Source organism: Tachyglossus aculeatus, chromosome 2 (assembly GCF_015852505.1).
Source record: "Tachyglossus aculeatus isolate mTacAcu1 chromosome 2, mTacAcu1.pri, whole genome shotgun sequence".
Lineage (NCBI taxonomy): Eukaryota > Metazoa > Chordata > Mammalia > Monotremata > Tachyglossidae > Tachyglossus > Tachyglossus aculeatus.
Window position 1 is genome coordinate 74,960,570 of NC_052067.1, and position 23,123 is coordinate 74,983,692.

The following is a 23,123-nucleotide window of genomic DNA, read 5'->3' on the forward strand; positions in this document are numbered from 1 at the left end:
AGAAACAGAATGTGTGTAGGGGAGGAAAGGCAGATGTACCATGATGAATGGATAAATAGAACAAGAGGATCAGCGAACTGGGAAAGCCTTTAGATTAAATTTAAATCATTCATCCAGTTCAGAAAAATGCCATATTGAAATGTGCATTTTAAATCAAAGTACTCCTGTAGAGAATTGTGATAATTTTTGAAAATGTGGGGTATTTTCTTTTCCTTTCAGCTGGGGTAGTGCCCAGATATGGGAATGGAAATTATTTGCCTTGGGAACTCTAACTGTATTACTGCTAAATTACTTTTATGCCATTAAATGATTTCCATACTGGTGAAGCTGGGAGGTCCTTGAATTGTATTGCTGTGTGTCCCTTTCTCCGTTTCCATCAGGGGAAGTACACTGAGTGAACAAAATCCCATATTCATGCATTGGCCTGCTCTTGAATTACTTATGCAGTGGTTTAATAGCGTTGCCCATGAATTAATATTAAAAGTAGAAGTACTCTACATGGCTTGGTGAATAAGAAAGTAGGCTTTGGAGTGGTTTATTTTTACAGCTGTACTTAAGGGTATCAGGTTAAAAAGAGATTTGTTAGGCATGGCCATACGGATGAGTCTTAGGGAGAACATTCTCCTGAAACAGCCATGGGCCTGCAGAGTTGAATAGCTGACACTTCAAACACTCCTAAAATTGGGATGCATCCACACTGCATTAATGCTTTAATGCTTCTTTACTTAGTGGCATCTAAATTCAAAACTACAGCCAAGGATATGAAGAACAGTGGGGTGGCAGGCACAGTGGGGTGTAGCTAGAAGGAAGCAGTACATGTTCTGCATCCGTGAAAACCCCTTGAGTTGTCCTGAAGATTCATCTCTGCATCTGTTTAATGGTAAAGAAGGGACAAAGGTGGATAGAAGGGAGTTAGAGAGGCAGTGGTGGTGATCCTATCCAATTGGTGGTATTATTCACATTAGGATTTCTGGAAACGTGCAAAAATTTTGTAAGCATCTGAAACTACCCAACGAAGTTATGGAGGGAGTAGAAATGGAGGACTAGAACTCACACAATGTGGTCGCCATTTCAGGATACTGGCTGATTATTGCATGCATTTTTACTCTCTCTCTCTCTCTCTCTCTCTCTCTCTCTCTTTCTCTCTCTCTTTCTTCCTTCCCCCGCTTCCATCTCTAAATTTGCTCATAATGTTTCTTTCTAAAGAACAAATCTGATTCTCACATATCTCTTTACAGTGCAAATGTTTCCAGTCTCATTTTTAAATCCCACTGTCCTGATATTTCCAGATGGTGTGAAATCCTTTTCTTTAGTCTGTACAGACTAGAATTTTTGGCGGTGTTATTGTGCTCTCTACTTTGTCAGCTGCTGCCCCAATGTGCTGCAAGGCTCTACCCTGCTACCTCTCTCCTCCCTGCCAGCCCTCCTGGAGCCTGAGGACTGCCATAAGGCCATCCCAGGATGACAGTAGAATGGGGGATAAGGCTGGGGCCTGAATAAAATAAAAATGTTCTCTGTTGGGCAGTAGATTGGATTAATGTCAGGGTTCTTGGGGCAGACTCAGAGGTGGAACAAGAGGTCCAAGGCTTCAGGGTCAGTTGAGTTTTGGGATAGATGTGATCTCTGCTCACTAGGAACCCTGAATGCAGAGTCGGGAGCAGCACAAAGAAAGGGACCAAACTTTACCCTTAACTGCTTCTGGAGCTCCTTTTTGGATGTTCAATGGGGAGGAAGGTATGGGGGTGAATGGTAATACAGTGATCAATGCCTCCCCTTCCCCTGCTCCCCTTTAACAGGACTCCTTTCTTTGCCCTTGTTTGAGGATTCTAATTTTAAGTTAGATTCATTCATTCAGTCGTATTTATTGAGCACTTCCTGTGTGCAGAGCACTGTTCTAAGCACTTGGGAAGTAAAAGCCGGCAACATATAGAGACAGTCCCTACCCACCAACGGGCTCACAGTCTAGAAGGGGGAGATAGACAACAAAACAAAACATGTAGACAGGTGTCAAAATCATCCGAACAAATAGAATTAAAGCTACGTGCAGGTTCGCTTTGTGCAATTGGGTCAAAAGATAATTTTTCACTAGAAATATTCCTGAAAAGAAATATATCTGACCCAGTGCAAATTTGCCTGGTAGTTCAGAACTTTTGACTAATATCCTGTGAGGGCAGATCCAGTCCACATGTTAGTACAATCAATCCATCATATTTACTGAGCAGTTACTGGGTGCAGAGCACTTTACTAAGTGCTTGGAGAGTATGTTACAACAGAGTTGGTAGTCACGTTCCCCACCCACAAGTAGCTTACAATCTAGATGGGAACACAGGCGTTAAAATAAATTACAGATATGTACATAATTGCTTTGGGGTTGAGTTTGGGGTGAATAAAGGGTACAAATCCAAGTGCAAGGATGATGCAGAAGAGAGAAGGAGTAGGGAAAATGAGGGCTTAGTTGGGGAAGGCCTTTTGGAGGCAATGTGATTTTAATAAGGTTTTGAAGGTGGAGAGAGTGATTGTCGGATATGAAGGAGGGGGAGGGAGCTCCAGGTCAGAAGCAGGACGTGGGCGAGGGGTCGGCGGCGAGATAGACGAGATCGAGGTATAGTTATTAGGTTGGTTTTAGGAGAACGAAATGAGCATACTGGGTTGTTGTAGGAAATCAGCAAGGTAAGATAGGAGAGGGCAAGGTAATTCAGTGTTTTAAAGCCAGTGGTAAGGAGTTTCTGTTTGCTGCAGAGTTGGGAGGAAACCACTGGAGGTTCTTCAGGAGTGGGGAAACATGGACTGAATGTTTTGTTAAGAAAAATGATCTGGGCAGCAGAGCGAATTATGGGCTGGCGTGGGGAGAAACAGGAGTCAGGGAGGTCAGCAGGGAGGGTGATGCAGTAATCAAGATGAGATAGGATAAGTGCTTGGATCAACATAGCAGTTTGGGTGAATTAATAATAATAATAATAATAATAATAATAGGATTTGTTAAGTGCTTACTGTGTGCGAAGCACTATTATAAGCACTGGGGAGGGTACGAGGTGATCAGCTTGTCCCACGTGGGGCTCACAGTCTTAATCCCCATTTTACAGATGAGGTAACTGAGGCACAGAGAAGTTAAGTGACTTGCCCAAAGTCACACAGCAGACAAGCGGCGGAGCCAGGATTTGAACCCATAACCTCCGACTCCCAAGCCTGGGCTTTTTCCACTGAGCCACGCTGCTTCTCTGTGTAGAGAAATGTGTAGAGGAAAGGGCAGATTTTAATGATGCTGTAAAGGTAGAACTGACAGGATTTGGGGACAGACTGAATATGTGAGTTTAATGAGAGAGTTGAGTTGAGGACAATGCCAAGATTTGCAGGCTTGTTGGACAGGGAAAATGGTGGTGCTGTCTACAGTGATGGAAAAGTCAGTAGGATGACAGAATTGGGGTGGGAAGATGTCAGTTTTGCGTAATAATAGTAACAATAATTATGACATTTGTTAAGCGTTACTTTGTCCCAAGCACTGTACTAAGTGCTAGGGAAGTTACAAGTTAATCAAGTCGGACACAGTCCCAGATCAGGCTCACAGTCTCAGAAGGAGGGAAAACAGATATTGAATCCCCATTTTACCAAAGAGATCTCATAATGAATGTGTGGTTTAATAAAAGTGCATGGACAGAGAAATATCAAAATCTTTATTACATTTAGAAAATGTCACCTCTTTCATCATCATCATTATCACTAATTAATAATAATAATAACGGCATTTATTAAGTGCTTACTATGTGCAAAGCACTGTTCTAAGCGCTGGGGAGGTTACAAGATGATCAGGTTGTCCCAGAGGGTGCTCACAGTCTTAATCCCCATTTTACAGATGAGGGAATTGAGGCACAGAGAAGTTAAGTGACTTCCCCAAAGTCACACAGCTGACAATTGGAGGAGCCAGGGGTTTGAACTCATGACCTCTGACTCCAAAGCCCGTTCTCTTTCCACTGAGCCACGTTGCTTCTCTAATTGAATACTGTTTATTAATTCTGCCTGCATCCGGACTCCATACGTTGAACAAAGTGACAACATCCCTGTCCTCATCTGTAATAGCAAATGCATTCTTCCACTCAGGAAATTTTACAGTTGGAAATAGATTTACTAGGGGCAGTACCTATCTGCTTCATTTACCGTCATCATCATTCAGGGGATGAAACGTCTTTGTTTTATTTTTATTATAAAGGTCTTCAGCTTTTTCTGGTAGTCAACTAGATTGGATTTCCTGTAGCTCAGAGAAATGTTAGAAATGCTGCAATATCTGATGATTGCTATGAAGATGCATTATTGTAGTGGTTGCCTACAGTTTGACCTTCCAGCTACTTCAAAATAATTGAGACTATGGCTTTTTCAGCTGTTCTAAGACTTTTAGTTTGCTTCCCTTTTAAGCCAACGGCTATATGCAAATTACCACACTGCTGCAGGGTATAATGGGATAAATTTTTCTGGCACAGGCAGAATATTTTCCTGTTAAGAGACTAGTTACTGTGGAAGAGGTTTTCTTGCTTTGCTAATTCATTCACTCGGTCTGAGTTGGAAAGAATTGGAAGGCACATGAGGTTTTAAAGATGTGTGGGTTTCTTTTGGTTTTGGCAAAAAGGCCACCAGGTTCTAGAGAATAAAAAGGATTCACTTTGAATTCTAGTTATCCCTTCACTTTTGGAGTGAAGGGAGGGTGAAGTATTGGATGCATTAAATGCTTAGTCCTGACTCTGCTAAGAGACTGGTTTAAACTGGTTGGTGTTTCTGTGTCTGCTTCTGGTATAATCAGAACAGACCTTTGAAGTCAGATGACTAGTTGCTTACTGGTCTTCTAGAGTGTGAGCCCACTGTTGGGTAGGGACAATCTCTATATGTTGCCAACTTGTACTTCCCAAGCACTTAGTACAGTGCTCTGCACACAGTAAGTGCTCAATAAATATGATTGAATGAATGAATGGTCTTTTATGAACATTTCTAGAATTTCAGCTACCTTCAGAAAGTAAAGGGATTTCTGGAGTTGTTACTTTCAGCATAAAAATCTATAAACAGGATGAGCAAAGAGGTAAAATACTACAGTCACTTCTTAAATGTGACCTAAAGTTGAGACTGGTCATAAGGAGAGGCAGTATTTTGGCTGTTTGTTGTATTAGATGAGAAGGGGTTTATAACTGTAAGGTGTTTTTCTGGTATTTGTCTCCAATTAAAAAAACATAACTGCACTAGGATATGTCCTGAATGTCTTTCATGTGACACTTCCCATTTACTGCGTTCAACATATATAGTCATTTCTCACCATCACAGGCTATGTATGTCTCTGTGGAAGGCTTGGGCTCCAGTGGCAGGAAGTTTGCTGCTTACTTGCAGCTCATAGTACACCAGATCAAGGTGTTTGCATAGCCTGTCTGCTGAGCTTGCCTCTTTCCACCAAACTGAAATTTTAATTAAGGAAAATAAAATGTCCAGGGGTGGTTGGAGGGAATGGAAGAGCACAAACTAGAGACTTTTTCATGAGAAAAATGATTGTTTTTTAAGCCCAGTTCTGTATTTCATTTCCTCTGAAGACCATGCTCGGCATCCCCTTACGATCTTTATCTTGGATCTCACCGATTATCATCATTTGCCTTTTACTGTCTGTGTTTCTGCCTGGTTTCATTTCCTGTGAAACTACCTTTTTCTCAGTTCCAAGGCTGCACTGAGGCATCTAACTTCCAGGGGATGTTGGGAAGTATTTAGGAGCCTCCTCGGATCTTTGGTGCACAGCTGAGATCACATGGTTTTCTGAACTAATTAGACCAGCCAGTAAGTGGGTGACAGTGTATACCTGTGTTAACCTCTCGCTACCTCTTGGTTTCTGCACCAACATTCAACTGTTTGCACTGTTCATCCCAGGTAGTGCTTCTTGTCCCTTATTTTTGTTTTTCATGTGATTCACGGTATTGTTGCCCATTGTTGGGTAGGGAGCGTCCCTATATGTTGCCAACTTGTACTTCCTAAGTGCTTAGTACAGTGCTCTGCCCACAGTAAGCGCTCAATAAATACAATTGAATGAATGAAATGAATGAATTGTTACTTAGGGCCATGTGTCAAGATTGAAAAAAGCCCTCTTTAAGTGAAATTGCCATTTAAAGAGTATCTCAACTCCCCAGAGGGGAGTTGTTAAAGTAGACACACCTGGATTTTATGGAGGTCATTTGTGGTAGCAAAAGGAAGAGTTGAAGGGATGAAAGGGCCCTGAAGATGAGGGGCCTAAACCCAATTTGTTCTTCAGCGAACTGATCCATCGATTGCATGGAACTTTGGCCAGTTTTGCAGAGGAGATTTGCAGCATGCTATATATGTGTTGGCTGTGGCCGTTTGACAAGGCAAACAGAATAACCTCTTCTGCTGTGTGTCAGCTAAGTAAGCTTTTGGATGTGCTTCTAAAATGATTTCATTCTCTTTCTCTGATATCTGCCCTGCATGCTAGGTCTTCCACCCAGGCCTCTTCTAGATCTCCTTTTCCCCCTTCCTTTTAATCCTCACATCTGTGATTCAGGCTCTCAGTATGGTTAACTGCACATTCTATTTCGTATCTCTCACTCACCGACAAATAGAAGTTTGAAAGTTTAAGTGGAATGTTGCCTGACACTAGAGCTAACATTGAAGGACACACACTTTAGATCTTGCTTCTCTGAAGGTTTGGCATCTTGGTGACCTCGTGCAGTAGTTAAGCTAGGACACCAGCTCAGGATAATGATCTTTAATGCTGATCAAGGACAGAAGGCTCCAGACATGTTTACCATCTGGCTTGATTTGTTGGGAATGCTTGCTCTGAGACACATACGAGTACAGTGGAATAGGAGAGAGGATAAGGTTAGAGATGGTGTATGTTTGATCCAGTTGATGGTGCAGACGAAGGTGCTTGGATTTCTCTTGTGTCAATCAAAAGTGGGACACTCATTTTGATTTGTGAATCTTACACCTGTGTTGGATATGTTTCTCTTTTTTAAGCCCCTTTAGTTTAAATTCCCCAATAGTCACCATTTATCTACTTTAAATTAAGGCTAGGGTAGTTTCTGGTCAGTTGTCTAGTCCCCAAAACCCATGTTTCAAGGCAGGTGCAATGTATGGAACCATTTTCTGATTTATCATATTTCCTATTTGGCTTTTCTTGTGAATTGACTCTCCCTCTGTCCTCTTCTCCTTCTCCCTCTGTCCCCTTCTCTTCCCTCTGACCCTCCCCTTGTTTCTCTTGGCACATGCTAAGGGGCTGATGCTGAATGGCATTTTCCAATTGCTTGTTCCATTTATGGCTAGTAGAAATAGAAAGAGGGAAGGACCCCAAACTGACACCTTGAAATACAGGGCATGCCTATTTGTTAACAAAACTGATTTCCACTCTCCTAAATGGCTTCACCAAGTGTCCTGTTCATTTAAAATTCAAAATTAACTGTCAGTTATTCATGCTGATATGGGCAGGGCCAGCTGGAGAGGAAAAAGGAGCCATGGAACATGAACATAAGGAGTCCTCTCCAGGTCTCCACTCAGAAACTCCCTGACTTTATAATGATCCCTTGAAGGAAAGGGCCCCTCCTTAGACCAGTCCTTCTGTGCCCTAGAATGAATTGTGGCTAATGCATCACTCTTTCTGGATGTTAACAGTAATAATGATAATAATAGTGCTATTAAGTACTTATGTTCTGAGCACTGTGCTAAATGCTGGGGTGGATACAAAATCATCAGAGTGGACATAGTCTCTGTTCCACGCGGGGCCCACAGTCTACGGAGAACTAGTATTTTATACCCATTTTACGGTTGAGGAAACAGGAGTACATAGAGGTTTAAGTGACTTGCCCAAAGTTACTGAAAGGAGCAGCAGAGTCTAGTAGAAACAGCATGAACTTGGGAGTCAAGAGGCCTGGATTCTAATCCTGGATCTTCCATTTGCCCACCCTGTGACCTTAGGCAAGTCCCCTAACTTCTCTGTGCCCTGGTTTTCTCATATATAAAGTTTGATTTAATGCTTCCTTGTCCTTCGACCGTGAGCCCCATGTTGGACATGGACTGTGTCCAATCTGATTATCCTGAGTCTGCCCTAGCATTTAGGACAGTGCTTAACAAATACTACAATTATTATCATTAAGCGTCAGAGCCAGGACTATAAGCCAGGTCTCCTGTTCCCCATTCTGGGCCCTTTCTGGTAGGCCACACTATCTCCCTGCTATTGTGGGTATGATTCTGAATGGATATCCATAACGATTCACATCTGGACAACAAGGTCCCCCCGTCCATCCTGTACACAGGACTGGAAAGTAAAGCTGTGAACTTAGACTTGCAGAGCAAAAGAAAATATTGAATTTGAAACATGTAGCTAGCTTCTGTCTCCTTCATTTATAATACTTGCTCAATGTTACCAGAAACAGAGTTCTCTAGTCATATTTTTCACTCTCTCCCTCCTGGTGATGTAGCCTATTTATGGTTGTTACATAAATATTAGGGATTCTCCACCCCTCCCCTCCCCCTCACCACTTATAGAAGAGGAAAACCTCCATTTACCCACTTTTAGAGCTTCTCTAAGAAGTGTTGCTATTGGGTGTCTCTTACAGAGGTAGCTTGCAAAATAATAATAATTGTATTTGTTAAATGCTTACTACGTGCCAGACACTGTACTAAGTGCTGGGTGGATACAAGCAAATTGGGTGGGACAGTCCCCGTCCTGCATGAGGCTCACAGTCTCAATCCCTATTTTACAGATGATGGAACTGAGGCACAGAGAAAGGCCAAGGTCACACAAGTGGTGGAGCCGGAATTAGAACTCATGACCTTCTGACTCACAGGCCTGTATTGTATCCCCAAAGCCACACTGCTGTACAATATGCTAAGGAAAGACTCCTGGAAAGAGTTCCAGACGTGGGTCGTGCTTCATTGGTAATCTCAGCAGAGATGCCAAGGTGTGGATAGGCCATGTGGTCCTCCCACCTCAGAGGAGAGCTCCCTCAGCAAGGGAGGGCTGTCTGTGAGTTTGTTGGGAAGATGAGTTATACTAGAAGGCTGCAGAGCTGCTGATGGTGCCCTGTCTCAGGTTTCTTTCAGCATAGATCTGAGTAGAGAAAGCTGTCCTTCAGGTCTGTCTAACTGACTCCTTGTATCATAATGGTGCTAGTTTTTAGCACTTGTTATGTGCCAAGCACTGTACCAATGCCGAGGCAGATACAAGGTCATCGGATAGGAAACAGTCTCTGTACCATCTGAAATGTACCCCAAGAATTCTCTTAAAGAGAAACACTCATTGAGTAGAAGAGTGGAATCAGGCTTTCTGATTTGAGATACTTCGCTACAGAATGCAATTAACCAAAACGGTTGTAACTTTGATGGAATAATTGGCATTCAAAATTATTAAAATACCAACCCTTCTGACCGGGTGCTTAAATAATGTTCAGGTTGAAACAGATGGCAGGAAATTAAAAGTTGAATTTGTTCGTCAGTGGCTAATCCACACTATTGTGTGAAGGCGAAAAAAAAAATAGGATGTGATAAGATTGGAGAGTCAAAAATTTTGGATTTCTTCGTTGGTTTGAGTCAGGTTTTATGTACATAAACATAGTTTCTTTGTTTTTAATTTCCTTGTTTCTCTTTCCTTGTCCATCTTTAAACAAATTGCATTTCACTAAGAAATACAATCTTGTTTCTTAGATTACAAATGGACATTATATAATGGAATATTTTAATCAGCTCACAAACATATGGCTAAAGTCCTTTAAGGAAGGAAGCTTTCTTTCTCTTCGTCTAGGTAGATAAATGTATCAGAGACTTTTTAAAGTTTTTCTAGAAATGCCCAGTGCATATTGTAGATCTGTTTAATCAACTTTTGATAGACCACACAGTCTGTGCTGGAGTTTGATCCACTCTATTAAACAAATAGATATTTTGGCATGCAAACTCAGTTTGCAAATGAATATTATTTGCTCAGCAGACATGAGGACTCCATATTTAGGCACCTTCCAAGATGGAGGAGATAGTTGGCATTGTTGCGCACCGTGTGTCATTCTTAAGAATTTATCCTTGAAGGTTTTTGCCCTGGTTTACAAAAATAAATGCATAAGTACTCATGTGGCTGAAGATGTGGCATGCCTGGGAAGTAGGATGGCTAATGCTGGTATTTCAAAAACTGGACTCTTGAGATGTACATAGTGTCCAACATGCTCTGCCAGCACGCAGCATGGTTCAATGACTTCTTATGGCTGCCATTTTTGCGGAAGTCCTCCTGACTGAACCTGGATTTACCTGAACCTTTGTCTTTTATATTGTTATACCTTACTCTCCCAAGCGCTTAGTACAGTAATAATAATAATAATACTAATGTTGCTATTTGTTAAGTGCTTACTATGTGCCAAGCACTGTTCTAAATGCTGGGGAGGTTACAAGGTGATCAGGTTGTCCCACGGGGGGCTCACGGTCTTAATCCCCATTTGACAGATGAGGGAACTGAGGCACAGAGAAGTGAAGTGACTTGCCCAAAGTCACACAGCTGACAAGTGGCGGAACTGGGATTTGAACCCATGAACCCTGACTCCAAAGCCCGTGCTCTTTCCACTGAGCCACACTGCTTCCCTATGTGCAGTTACTCTGCACACAGTAAGCACACAATAAATATGATTGACTGACTGACCCATGACCTTGGACATTAGGTATCCTCTCCACCCTCACCCCCTCAGCATCTATGTATATATTTGTAAATGATTTATTTATATCAATGCCGCTGTCCCCTTCTAGAGTAAGCTCACTGGGGGCAGAGAACCTTTCTACCAACTCTATTGTATTGAACTTTCCCAAGTGCTTAATGTAGTGCTCTGCACACAATACATTAATTAATCAATACATACCATTGATTAATGATTGGCCATGACCCTCTTAATTGTTCTGGAGTCTTTCTGTACCCCTCCCAGGTTCGTGTGAACTTAGATGTCTGTTCTGAGTCAGGAATTTGAAATTAGGGATTATAACTGAGGGAGGTTGGGTGCAGAAAATTAAAACAGTGGTCTTAAAGGCATCTAGCACAGAATCTGCGACAGTCCAGTTGAAAACTGGAAAACTGGCCACTCTACTGAGAAGATGGGGGAATTTATTAGGGAATGCCTCCTGGAGGAGGGGGCTTTTAAAGAAGGGAAGGATGTGGTTTGACAAGGCTGAGGTGCAAGGAAATTCCAGGAAGAGTAGTAATAATAGCATTTACTGAACACCCATTGGGTTATTTGCAATAAGTACTTGGAAAGTACAAAACAAGTAAGTGAAACATTCCCTGCCCACAAGGAACATACACTATAATGGGGAAGGCAGGCATTAAAAAAAATACAGAGTACTCAAACTGAATAATTGAAAGTAAAATGTAATGGACTATATACAGAAGTGCTGAAGATAGCTATAAATACATGCTGAAGAGAGCTGATGGATTTATATGATTGGGAATGCTGGGAATTAATTGGGCAAGGCTTATTGGAGAAGGAGGTAGGATTTCAGGAGGGATTTAAATATGGGAAATAGTTGTCTTTAAAATTTTAGGAGGGAGAGAGTTTCCTCAGGAAATCAGCTGGAAGAGGTGGACTGAACTGGAAGATTTGAGAGTGAGGTACAGTTAGAAGGTATATGGGAGGAATAAAGAGACGAAGTTGGAGTGGCAGGTGAATAGAGGAGATGACTAGGATGGGGACAGATGTAGAGCGTTGAAGCCAATAGTGAGGAGGTTTTGTGTGATGTGGAGGGACACAGTAAGCTAGTGTTGTGTTTTGGGGTGTGGAGAGATGTGTATGGACAGCTACGTCAAGAAGATGATCTGTTCAGTGATACATAGTATAAATTGAAGGGGGCAGAGCCTGACGACCAGGGCACCACTGAGGAGATTGATGGAGCAGTGGATTGGAGGTTTGAGCATCTTAGAGAGTTTGAGCTGGTGTATAGCAGAACAGAATAGTGATTTTGTAACTAACTATACTATAAACTTCTTTCTCTGTATTGTGTAAATGAAAACAAACCCATGCGATTTTACCTGAGTGATCATTCCAAATCTCTCAATCAATCAATCAATCAATCAATCGTATTTATTGAGCGCTTACTATGTGCAGAGCACTGTACTAAGCGCTTGGGAAGTACAAATTGGCATCACATAGAGACAGTCCCTACCCAACAGTGGGCTCACAGTCTAAAAGGGGGAGACAGAGAACAGAACCAAACATACCAACAAAATAAAATAAGTAGGATAGAAATGTACAAGTAAAATAAATAAATAAATAAATAAATAGAGTAATAAATATGTACAACCATATATACATATATACAGGTGCTGTGGGGAAGGGAAGGAGGTAAGATGGGGGGATGGAGAGGGGGACGAGGGGGAGAGGAAAGAAGGGGCTCAGTCTGGGAAGGCCTCCTGGAGGAGGTGAGCTCTCAGCAGGGCCTTGAAGGGAGGAAGAGAGCTAGCTTGGCGGATGGGCAGAGGGAGGGCATTCCAGGCCCGGGGGATGACGTGGGCCGGGGGTCGATGGCGGGACAGGCGAGAGCGAGGTACAGTGAGGAGATTAGCGGTGGAGGAGCGGAGGGTGCGGGCTGGGCAGTAGAAGGAGAGAAGGGAGGTGAGGTAGGAGAGGGAGAGGTGATGGACAGCCTTGAAGCCCAGGGTGAGGAGTTTCTGCCTGATGCGCAGATTGATCGGTAGCCATTGGAGGTTTTTGAGGAGGGGAGTAATATGTCCAGAGCGTTTCTGGACAAAGATAATCCGGGCAGCAGCATGAAGTATGGATTGAAGTGGAGAGAGACAAGAGGATGGGAGATCAGAGAGAAGGGTGGTGCAGTAGTCCAGACGGGATAGGATGAGAGCTTGAATGAGCAGGGTAGCGGTTTGGATGGAGAGGAGAGGGCGGATCTTGGCAATGTTGCTGAGCTGAGACCGGCAGGTTTTGGTGACGGCTTGGATGTGAGGGGTGAATGAGAGAGCGGAGTCGAGGATGACACCAAGGTTGCGGGCTTGTGAGACGGGAAGGATGGTAGTGCCGTCAACAGAGATGGGAAAGTCAGGGAGAGGACAAGGTTTGGGAGGGAAGACAAGGAGCTCAGTCTTCGACATGTTGAGCTTTAGGTGGCGGGCGGACATCCAGATGGAGATGTCCTGAAGGCAGGAGGAGATGCGAGCCTGGAGGGAGGGGGAGAGAGCAGGGGCAGAGATGTAGATCTGGGTGTCATCAGCGTAGAGATGATAGTTGAAGCCGTGGGAGCGAATGAGGTCACCAAGGGAGTGAGTGTAGATCGAGAACAGAAGGGGACCAAGCACTGAACCTTGGGGAACCCCCACAGTAAGAGGATGGGAGGGGGAGGAGGAGCCTGCAAAAGAGACTGAGAAAGAACGACCGGAGAGATAAGAGGAGAACCAGGAGAGGACGGAGTCTGTGAAGCCAAGGTCAGATAACGTGTTGAGAGAAGGGGGTGGTCCACAGTGTCAAAGGCAGCTGAGAGGTCGAGGAGGATTAGGACAGAGTATGAGCCGTTGGATTTGGCAAGCAGGAGGTCATTGGTGACCTTTGAGAGCGCAGTTTCCATGGAATGAAGGGGACGGAAGCCAGACTGGAGGGGGTCGAGGAGAGAGTTGTTGTTGGAATTCTAGGCAGCGCGTGTAGACAACTCGTTCAAGGAGTTTGGAAAGGAATGGTAGGAGGGATATGGGACGATAACTAGAAGGTGAGGTGGGGTCAAGAGAGGGTTTTTTTAGGATGGGAGAGACATGGGCATGTTTGAAGGCAGAGGGGAAGGAACCAGTGGAGAGTGAGCGGTTGAAGATGGAAGTTAAGGAGGGGAGAAGGGATGGAGCGAGAGATTTCATAAGATGAGAGGGAATGGGGTCAGAAGCACAGGTGGCCGGAGTAGCACTTGAGAGGAGGGAGGAGAGTTCCTTTGAGGATACCGCTGGGAAGGATGGGAGAGTAGCAGAGAGTGTTGAGGGCCGGGGGGTTGGAGAAAGGGGGGAAGAGACTTTGGGGAGGTCGGACCTGATGGATTTAATTTTGTTAATGAAGTAGGAGGCCAGATCGTTGGGGGTGAGGGAAGGAGGAGGGGGAGGAACCGGGGGCCTGAGAAGGGAGTTGAATGTACGGAAGAGCTGGCGGGGGTGATGGGCATGGGTGTCAATAAGGGAGGAGAAATAGCTTTGTCTGGCAGAAGAGAGCGCTGAGTTAAGGCAGGAAAGGATAAACGTGAAGTGAACGAGGTTGGCATGGTGTTTAGACTTTCGCCAGCAGCGTTCGGCAGCTCGAGCATAAGAGCGAAGGAGGCGGACAGTGGCAGTGATCCAGGGCTGTGGGTTAGTGGTGCGAGAGCGGTGAAGGGAAAGGGGAGCGAGCGAGTCTAGCTGAGTAGAAAGGGTAGAGTTGAGAGCAGTAATCTGATCATCAAGACTGGGTAGAGAGGAGAGGGCGGCGAGGTGGGGTGTGAGGCGCTCCGAAAGATGGGTGGGGTCCAGAGAGCGGAGATCTCTGTGAGGGAGTAATACGGATTTACAGGGGAAAGGAGTGTGAGTGAGGAGGCAGGTGAGAAGATTATGATCAGAGAGAGGGATTACAGAGTTGGTGAGGGTGGACACAGTGCAGCGGTAGGAGATGATGAGGTCGAGGGTATGACCAAGTTGGTGAGTGGGTGAGGTAGGGTGGAGGAAGAGGTTGGCAGCGTCAAGGAGAGATAGAAGGCGGGCGGCAGAGGAGTTGTTAGGGATATCCATGTGGATATTGAAGTCTCCAAGGATCAGAGTGGGCATGGAGAAGGAGAGAAGGAAGATGAGGAAGGGGTCAAAGTCGTTAAGTTGGAAGTGGGGCCCGGAGGGCGGTAGATGACGGCTACAAGAATCTGGAGGGGGTGGTAGAGGCGAATAATGTGGGCTTCAAAGGAAGGGAAGGAAAGGGTACTCTCCTGGTACCTTTATTTTTTCACTTGTTTGGCTCACAAAAATTATGAGTATTTGCTTGCCCATAGTTATATTACATACTTCTGAAGAGCAGCATGGCGTAATGGAAAGAGCATAGGCTTGGGAGTCAGAGGTCATGGGTTCTCATCCTGGCTCCGTCACTTGTCAGCTGTGTGACTTTGGGTAAGTCACTTCACTTCTCTGTGCTTGTTACCTCATCTGTAAAATGGGGATTAAGACTGTGAGTCCCACATGGGACCACCTGCTTACCTTGTATATACCCCAACGTTTAGAACAGTGCTTGGCACATAGTAAGTAAACAAATACCATCATTATTATACTTCTGCCTTGGTTTTTGTCTCTTTGTACGGTTTGTATTTGTGCCATTGCTAATATCTCAGTCAAAGAAAGGCGGGAAGAGTTTGGGGGCCTGTTTTGCTCTGGCCTCTGCAATTCCCTTCAGAGGGCTTTGTACATGGGGAGTAATTTAGTAAATCCCATTGAAGGAATGAATGTAGGATTGAATAGAATCCTAAAGTATGCCAGTTCTGTCATAATGTGTATTTTCACTCCTAGGGAATTTTTACTGCTAGGGAATTAGGGAATGTTCTTCAACAACATAAGCCTGCTTCGATTCACTGTGACCTTAGGATGGAAGCAACAGTTTTGTTGCATATATGAGTGTGCATAACAATGGACACCCTAAAAATTACAGTGGAAGTTTTACAACAGCTCCTATGTAATAGGAGAACTGAGCGAATCTAATTCAGATGCTCTGTAACAATAGGGGTTTAAGATTGTGGGCATTTTCTTGAGTTCAGTGAGTACATAGACCCAGTGTAACTCATTACTGTGAGAGCTGATAGGATGAGCACACTTAGCCTGGATTTTTCATCACTGTAGGTTCCACGAGAGCCCTATATGGGCTGGATTTGCTCGACCCAAACCGGCCCCGATTCAGGTTCCATTCTGTTTGACCTGAGCCCAGCTCCCTGGCCCAAATCCAGTGCAGACTGGGATGTGTTTCCTGGGACCTCTGACACATCCTTCTGGTGAGTTCACTAATACATGGTGATTCCCCATATGTTAGCTGGTTATCCATGCAGTCTCCCAGGGACCCACTGGACATGCCTTGCTAACACCCCAGCCTGTACCATAACCCTTTACAGCTGACACTTTCCCTAGGTGGTGGGGATGGGGACACCGGATTGGGGGAAAGACAGAGTGGGGAGAGACAGGGCCCTGAGGCCAGCTGGCCAGATTTTTTTAGGTGCTCAGTGGACTCAGAAACAGTGGGTCAGGGCCAGCTCATTCAGGGTTTGATCATATGAATTGTTACAGTGGGAGTTTAAAACTTTATGGCCCTGTGCTCTCCAGTGAAAGAGAAAGATTACCCTTGACCTTAAAAATTAAGGTCATGCCTGTAGAATGGGGTGCAGTTTTTGAAGATCATTTTCTTGTAGGAGATTCTGGTTAGGGTCTGAATCTGTGTGGGACAACCTTAATGCTGAATGGTGATTATGGTATTTGTTAAATGCTTACTATGTGTCAGGCACTGAGGTAGATACAAGTTAATCAGATTGGACTCAGTCCCTATCCCACATGGGGCTCACAGTCTAATTAGAAGGGAGTACAGACATTGAATCCCCATTTTGCAGAGGAGGAAAGTAAGGCACTGAGAAGTGAAGTGACTTGCCTAATGTCACCCAGCAGGCACATAGCATTGTAGAAGCAGCATGGCTCAGTGGAAAGAGCCCGGGCTTGGGAGTCAGAGGTCGTGGGTTCTGATCCCAGCTCCGCCACTTGTCAGCTGTGTGACTTTGGGCAAGTCACTTAACTTCTCTGTGCCTCAGTTACCTCATCTATAAAATGGGGATTAAGACTGTGAGCCCCACGTGGGACAACCTGATCACCTTGTATCCCCCCAGTGCTTAGAACAGTTCTTTGCACACAGTAAGTGCTTAACAAATCCCATCATTATTATTGCAGAGCTGGGGTTAGAATGCATGGTAGTGTAACATTAATGGAGACTGTGCTGACCAGAAGAGCCCACTGTTGGGTAGGGACTGTCTCTATATGTTGCCAACTTGTACTTCCCAAGTGCTTAGTACAGTGCTCTGCACACAGGAAGCGCTCAATAAATACGATTGATGATGATGATGAATGACTTACTATAATCCTGATTTTGAGCCTTCCTGGGAAGCTATGTCATCTGAACATCCCTATTAATTGATAATGTTGCAGTCATTTTCACATGTCTTTCCACCAGCCCTGATAGCCCACCCCGCTGTTATCCGGAGTCTAAGCAGATTGATGGTGCAGCACAGAGAACAGGTCAGAGATGCCGGTAGCCCTAGGTGTGCTCTTCAAGGTTCTCCATCAACTCTCGCCATCTTATATATTGGCATCCTGTACCTGGTATTCCCAGCTTGCACCCTGAATTCCAATCCTAGCTCTGCCACTCCTTGCTGTGTGACCTTGAACAAGTCACTTAACTTCTCTGTGCTTCAGTTAACTCATTTGTAAAATGGATGAAGACTCTGATCCCCATGTTGGACATGGATTGTGTCTATCCTGTTGATCTGGTAGGTACCCAGGTATTTAGTACAGTGCCTAGCACACAGTAAGCGCTTAACAAGTACCATAAAGTAAAAACAAACAAAAAACCCTTCATTCTTCCCAAGCTTCCATTCTAACTTTATCTCACATAAGGCCTCTGTCCTTCTGCTCATTCTAAAGTGGGAACTTAGCATGGCCTGGAGCTTTCTCCCTGACAAGTCCTCCAGACAACAGTTCTCCCCATCTTCCAAAGCCCTCCTAAAATCCCACTTCCTCCTGGAAGCCTTCTCCAAATAATTCACATCGTAGTCACATCCCAACAGCTACCTTAAACCTCATATTCTATTTTATTCCTGTCTTCAGCATTTTGTGTGTATGAATATTTATTTTTTCATTTATATATTCAATTATTCTACTACTTTAACCCAATGTACTTGAACTACTTCCTGTTTATTCTTCTATGCACATAATTTGTAAATGCTTTTTGTCTCCATATCCTCTTTTTGACTGTGAGGTCCCTGAAGCAAACAATATGTCTTCCTTCTGTTCTACTTTCCCAAGAACTTAGTGAAGGCCTTCACATTCAGCAGATGCTCAATAAATACTTCTGTGTGATCGATAGGTGCTGTCCATCAGGAAGACCCTTAGGCCTCTAAGGATCCAGGCAGGGAGAATCAACCTCTTGGAAAAATCCCATATATACATAACCTCAAACTGTTGATCATATTTATTGAGTGATTATTGGGAGCTGGACACTGTACTAAGTGCATGGGAAAGTACAGTACATTAGAGTTAGGAGACATGATTCTTTCCTTCAAGCACTTTACAGTCTAGTGGTGGGAGACAGACATTAAAATAAACTACAGGTGGAAGAAATGTGGGGAGAGGCTAGACTGTGAGCCCGTTGTGGGTGGGAATTTTCTCTATTTGTTGCTGAATGTTACTTCCCAAGTGCTTAGTACAGTGCTCTGTACACAGTAAGTTCTCAATAAATACGATTGAATGAATGAATGAATGAGTGTTCATAAGTGCTGGGGGCTGGGTTGGGGGAAGTACAAAGTGCTTAAGAGATACAAATCCAAGTTCATTGGTGATAAAGAAGGGAGGGCAGTTTGTGGGGAAATGAGGGATTAGTCAGAGAAGGCCTCTTGAAGGAGATGGGAATTTAGTAGGGCTTTAAACTAGAGAGAGTAGTGGTCTGTCATATATGAAGGGGGAAGGAGTTCTAGGCCAGAGGGAGGACATGAGCAAGAGGATGTCAGTAAGACAGAGGAGATCAAGGTAGAGAGCATTTATTTATTTATTTATCTTACTTGTACATATCTATTCTATTTATTTTATTTTGTTAGTATGTTTGGTTTTGTTCTCTGTCTTCTAGACTGTGAGCCCGCTGTTGGGTAGGGGCTGTCTCTATGTGTTGCTGACTTGTACTTCCCAAGCGCTTAGTACAGTGCTGTGCACACAGTAAGTGCTCAATAAATACAATTGATTGATTGATTGATTTAGAAGACCCAAGTGTGCAGGCTTGAGTTGTAGTGGGAGATTAACTAGACTAGGGAGGAAGAGGATTGCTGATTGAGCACCTTAATGCCAGTGATAAGGGGTTTCTGTTTGATGAGGAGATGAATGGATAATCACGAGAGGTTTTTGAGGAATGGGGAGATATGGATAGGGAAGCAGTGTGGCCTAGTTGATAGAGCATGGGCCTTGGAGTCAGAAGGACCTGTGTTCTAATCCCAGCTCCACTACTTGTCTGCTATATGACCTTGGGCAAGTCACTTCACTTCTCTGTGCTTCAGTTACCTCATCTGTAAAATGGAGATTTGGAAGACCAAGTGTGGCCTTTGGAAGGCCAAATGACTTGATTTAGATTAGAGTATTTTGGACACATCATCAGGAGGACTAATTCTGTGGAGAAGATACTAATGCTAGGAAAAAACCAAGAAAAATGTGGAAGACACAGGCCAGCAGCTAAATTCATTCACCCAGTCAGTCGTATTTATTGAGCACTTACTATGTACAGAGCACTGTACTAAATGCTTGGAAAGTACAGTTCGGCAATAAAGAGATAATCCCTGCCCACATCAGGCTTAAAGTCTAGAAGGAGACCAACCATAACAACGATAATGGAAGAGCCTTTAGCAGGATTACGGATTATGGCAGAAGATAGGACATTTTGGAGAAAATACGTTCATAAAGTCACTATTAATTAGTAATGATGGTGTTTATTAAGTGTTCACTATGTGCAAAGCACTTTTCTAAGTGCTGTGGGGATTACAAGGTGATCAGGTTGTCCTACATGGGGCTCACAGTCTTAATCCCCATTTTGCAGATGAGATAACTGAGGCTCAGAGAAGTTAAGTGACTTGCCCAAGGTCACAGAGTAGACAGTAGACATGTGGCAGAGTCGGAATTAGAACCCATGACCTCTGACACTGAGCCAGGCTGCTTCTCTGAATGAATCGGAAATGACTCAATGGCATTTGATAGTAATAATAATAAAATGGGGATTAAGATTGTGAGCCCAGTGTGGGACAGAGACTGTATACAACCCAAATGCTTTCGTATCTACCTCAGCGCTGACACATAGTAAGCACTTAGCAAATACCACAATTATTATTATTATTATTATTATCATCATTATAGAGACTGAATTTTTTTTAGAAAAATGATCTGGGCAGAAAAGTGAAGTATGTAGTATGTAGGAAGAGACTGGGAACTGGGAGGTGAGCGAGGAGGCTGGTGCAGTTGTTGAGATGAAGTATGGTAAATTCATGGGCCAGTGTGGTAGAAGTTTGGTAGGATGGGGTGGATTCTAGAGATATTGTGAAGGAAGAATGGAATGCATTTGGTGGCAGACTGAATATGTGGGTTGAATGAGCAAGGCGAGATGAGGGTAATGCTGACTTCAAGGATTTGTGAGACGAAGGATGGTGGTGTTGTCTACAGTGATGGGGAAGTTGGCAGGAGGACAGGTTTTGGGCAGGAAGGTGAGTTCTGTTTGGACATGTTATGTTTGGGGCATCGGTGGGATATCCAAGAATAGATGTCCTGAAGGCAGGAGGAAATGTGGGACTGCAGAAAAGGAGAGAGGGTTGGAGAGGTAGATTTGGGAATCAACTGGATAAAGATAATAATAATAATTATGGTATTTGTTAAGCACTTACTCTGTGCCAGGCACTGTACTAAGTGCTGGAGTGGATACAAGCAAAACAGGTCAGACACAGTCCCTGTCCCATGCAGGGCTCACAGTTTCAACCCCTCCATTTTACACATGAGGTAACTGAGGCCCAGAGAAGTGAAATGACTTGCCCAAGGACACAGAGCACACACGTGGCAGAGCCAGGATTAGAACCCATGACCTTCCGACTCCCTTGCCATGCTCTATCCACTATCCATTTGAAGCTGTGGAAGTGAGTTCCCCAAGGAAGTGGGTGTAGATGGAAAATAGGGAATCAAAACTGAGCTCTGAGGGACTCCCACAGTTAGGGAGTTGGAGGTAGAAAAGGAGCCAGGTAAGGAGACTCAGAATGAGTGGCCAGAGGCATAAGAGGAGAATCAGGAGATGAACAAGTGAAACCAAGATTAGAAAGTGTTTTCAGGAGAAGGGAGTGGGCCACAGTGCTGAAAGCAGCTGAGAGTCCTAAGGGGGCTGGGATGGAGTAGAAGCCTTTGGATTTGTCAAATATGGGGTCATTGGTGACCTTAGAGAAGGCAGTTTCTGTGAAGTGAAGGCAGCAGAAGCCAGATTGCAGGGTGTCATGGAGAAAAATTGAAGAGGAGTGGAGGCAGCACAACTCTGAGTTGAAAGGAATGGTAGGGGAGTAATGGGTGATAACTGGAATGTGCCATGGGGTCAAAGGAAGTTTGTTGGGGTCTTTTGGTAGGATACAGGAGAAGTGGGCATGTTTGAAAGCAGGGGCAAAGGAGCCATTAAACATTGAGTAGTTGAAGATAGTGGTCAGAGACAGAAGGAGAAAGAGTGTAAATGCTTTTTTTTAAGGAGCAAAGGGATAGAGTTGGAGGCACAGGTGGTGGAGGTAGATTTTAAAGGAGGCAGGGGATCCCCTCTTGAGAAACTGCTGGAAAGGATGAAAAAGTTGAAGACGGGGTTGGAGGAGGAGGGGACTGAGAAATGCAGGGGAAAATATTGGGGAGATCACACCTAATGGTTTCAATGTTATTGATAAAATAGGAAGTGAGGTTGCTAGGGGCAAGAGATGGAAAAAGTGGGGGAAGAAGGAGTTTAAAGAGGGCGATAGATCAGTCAATCATTTATTAAGCACTTAGTGTGTGCAGAGCAATCAATCAATAAGTGGTATTTTCAGAGTGCTTACTATGTGCAGAGCAATCTACTAAGCACTAGGGAGAGTAAAATATGAGAATTGGTAGACAGGTTCCCTGCCCACAAAGAGCTTATACTCTAAAGGGGGAGACAGACATTAAAATAAATTATGGCTACGCACATAAGCGTTGAGGGTGAGGTGAATAGAAGGTACAAGTCCAAGTGCATGGGCGACACAGAAGAGAGAGGGAATAGGGGAAATTAGGGCTTAGTTGGGGAAGACCTTTTGGAGGACATGTGGTTTTAATACTGATTTGAAGGTAAGGGGAGTGATGGTCAATCATATATGACGGGGGAGGGAGTTCTGGGCCAGGCAGGATGTGGGCAAGGCCTTAGCGATGAGATAGATGAGATTGAAGTACAATGAGTAGGAGGCTATTAGAGGGCAAATTGAGTGCAGTGGGTCATATTAAGACATATGTGAGATAAGATAGGAGGGGGCGAAGTAGGGATAGACAGGAAGGTCAGCAAGGAGACTGATGCAATAGTCAAAGTGGGATAGGGTAAGTGCTTGGGTGAGTGCTATAGCAGTTTGGATGGAGAGGAAATGGTGGATTGTAGTGATGTGAAGGTAGAACTGATAGGATTTGGCGACATACTATTTGGGTTGAATGCGAGAAGGATAATGCCACGGTTGTTGTGAGACGGGGAGGATGGTGGTGCTGTCTACAGTGATGGGAAAGTCATGGGGAAGACAGGGTTTCGGGGGGATGATGAGAAGTTCTGTCTTGGATGTTTTTAAAAAAACATTTTCAAAGTTTTAAAAATTGTTTTAAAAATTGAAACATCTGGCATGGGCATTGAGCATGGGAGTCCATAAAGGTGGAGAAGTATTGTTGCTGAACCAAGGAAAGGGCAGAGTTTTCGCAGGTAAGGATGAGATTGAGATGGATGAGAAATGCCAACTCTATTGTACTGTCCCAAGCGCTGAGTAAGGGGTCTGCACATAGTAAATCCTCAATAAATACCATTGATGATGACGAATTTGGCTTGTTGTCTGGCTTTCCACCAACAGCTATCCTTGGTACACGAACAAGAGTGGAAGAAGCGTACCGTGGAAGGTGATCCAGGGCTGAGGGTTATTGGTATGAGGTCAGTGGAGGGATAGGGGAGCAAGCCAGTTCAGAGGAAAGGGCAGAGTTGAAGATGTGAATTTGTGTGTTGTGAGAAGGGAGGCTGGATAAGGAGACCAAATGGGGCATGATGGCTTAGGATAATTGGAGGGGGTTGAGAGAAGGAAGGTTTCTGTGGGGGAACAAGACAGATTTATGGGATAGGGGTGTGTGGGAAAGAAGGCGG

At 44.1% G+C, this 23,123-nt stretch overlaps 1 protein-coding gene across 5 annotated transcripts in view; it reads left to right on the forward strand.

The window, feature by feature from the left end:
* HIVEP2 (HIVEP zinc finger 2) overlaps positions 1-23,123 on the forward strand; it is a 253,631-nt gene that overhangs the window by 41,848 nt on the left and 188,660 nt on the right. Inside the window, exon 1 of one of the 5 annotated variants that reach the window (XM_038741918.1) lies at positions 15,916-15,972. The exons of the other annotated variants lie outside the window; for them this stretch is intronic. The gene's annotated coding sequence lies outside the window, so the exon portion shown is untranslated. Of the gene's footprint in view, positions 1-15,915; positions 15,973-23,123 lie in introns of those variants that run through there. 5 annotated transcript variants of the gene reach the window in all.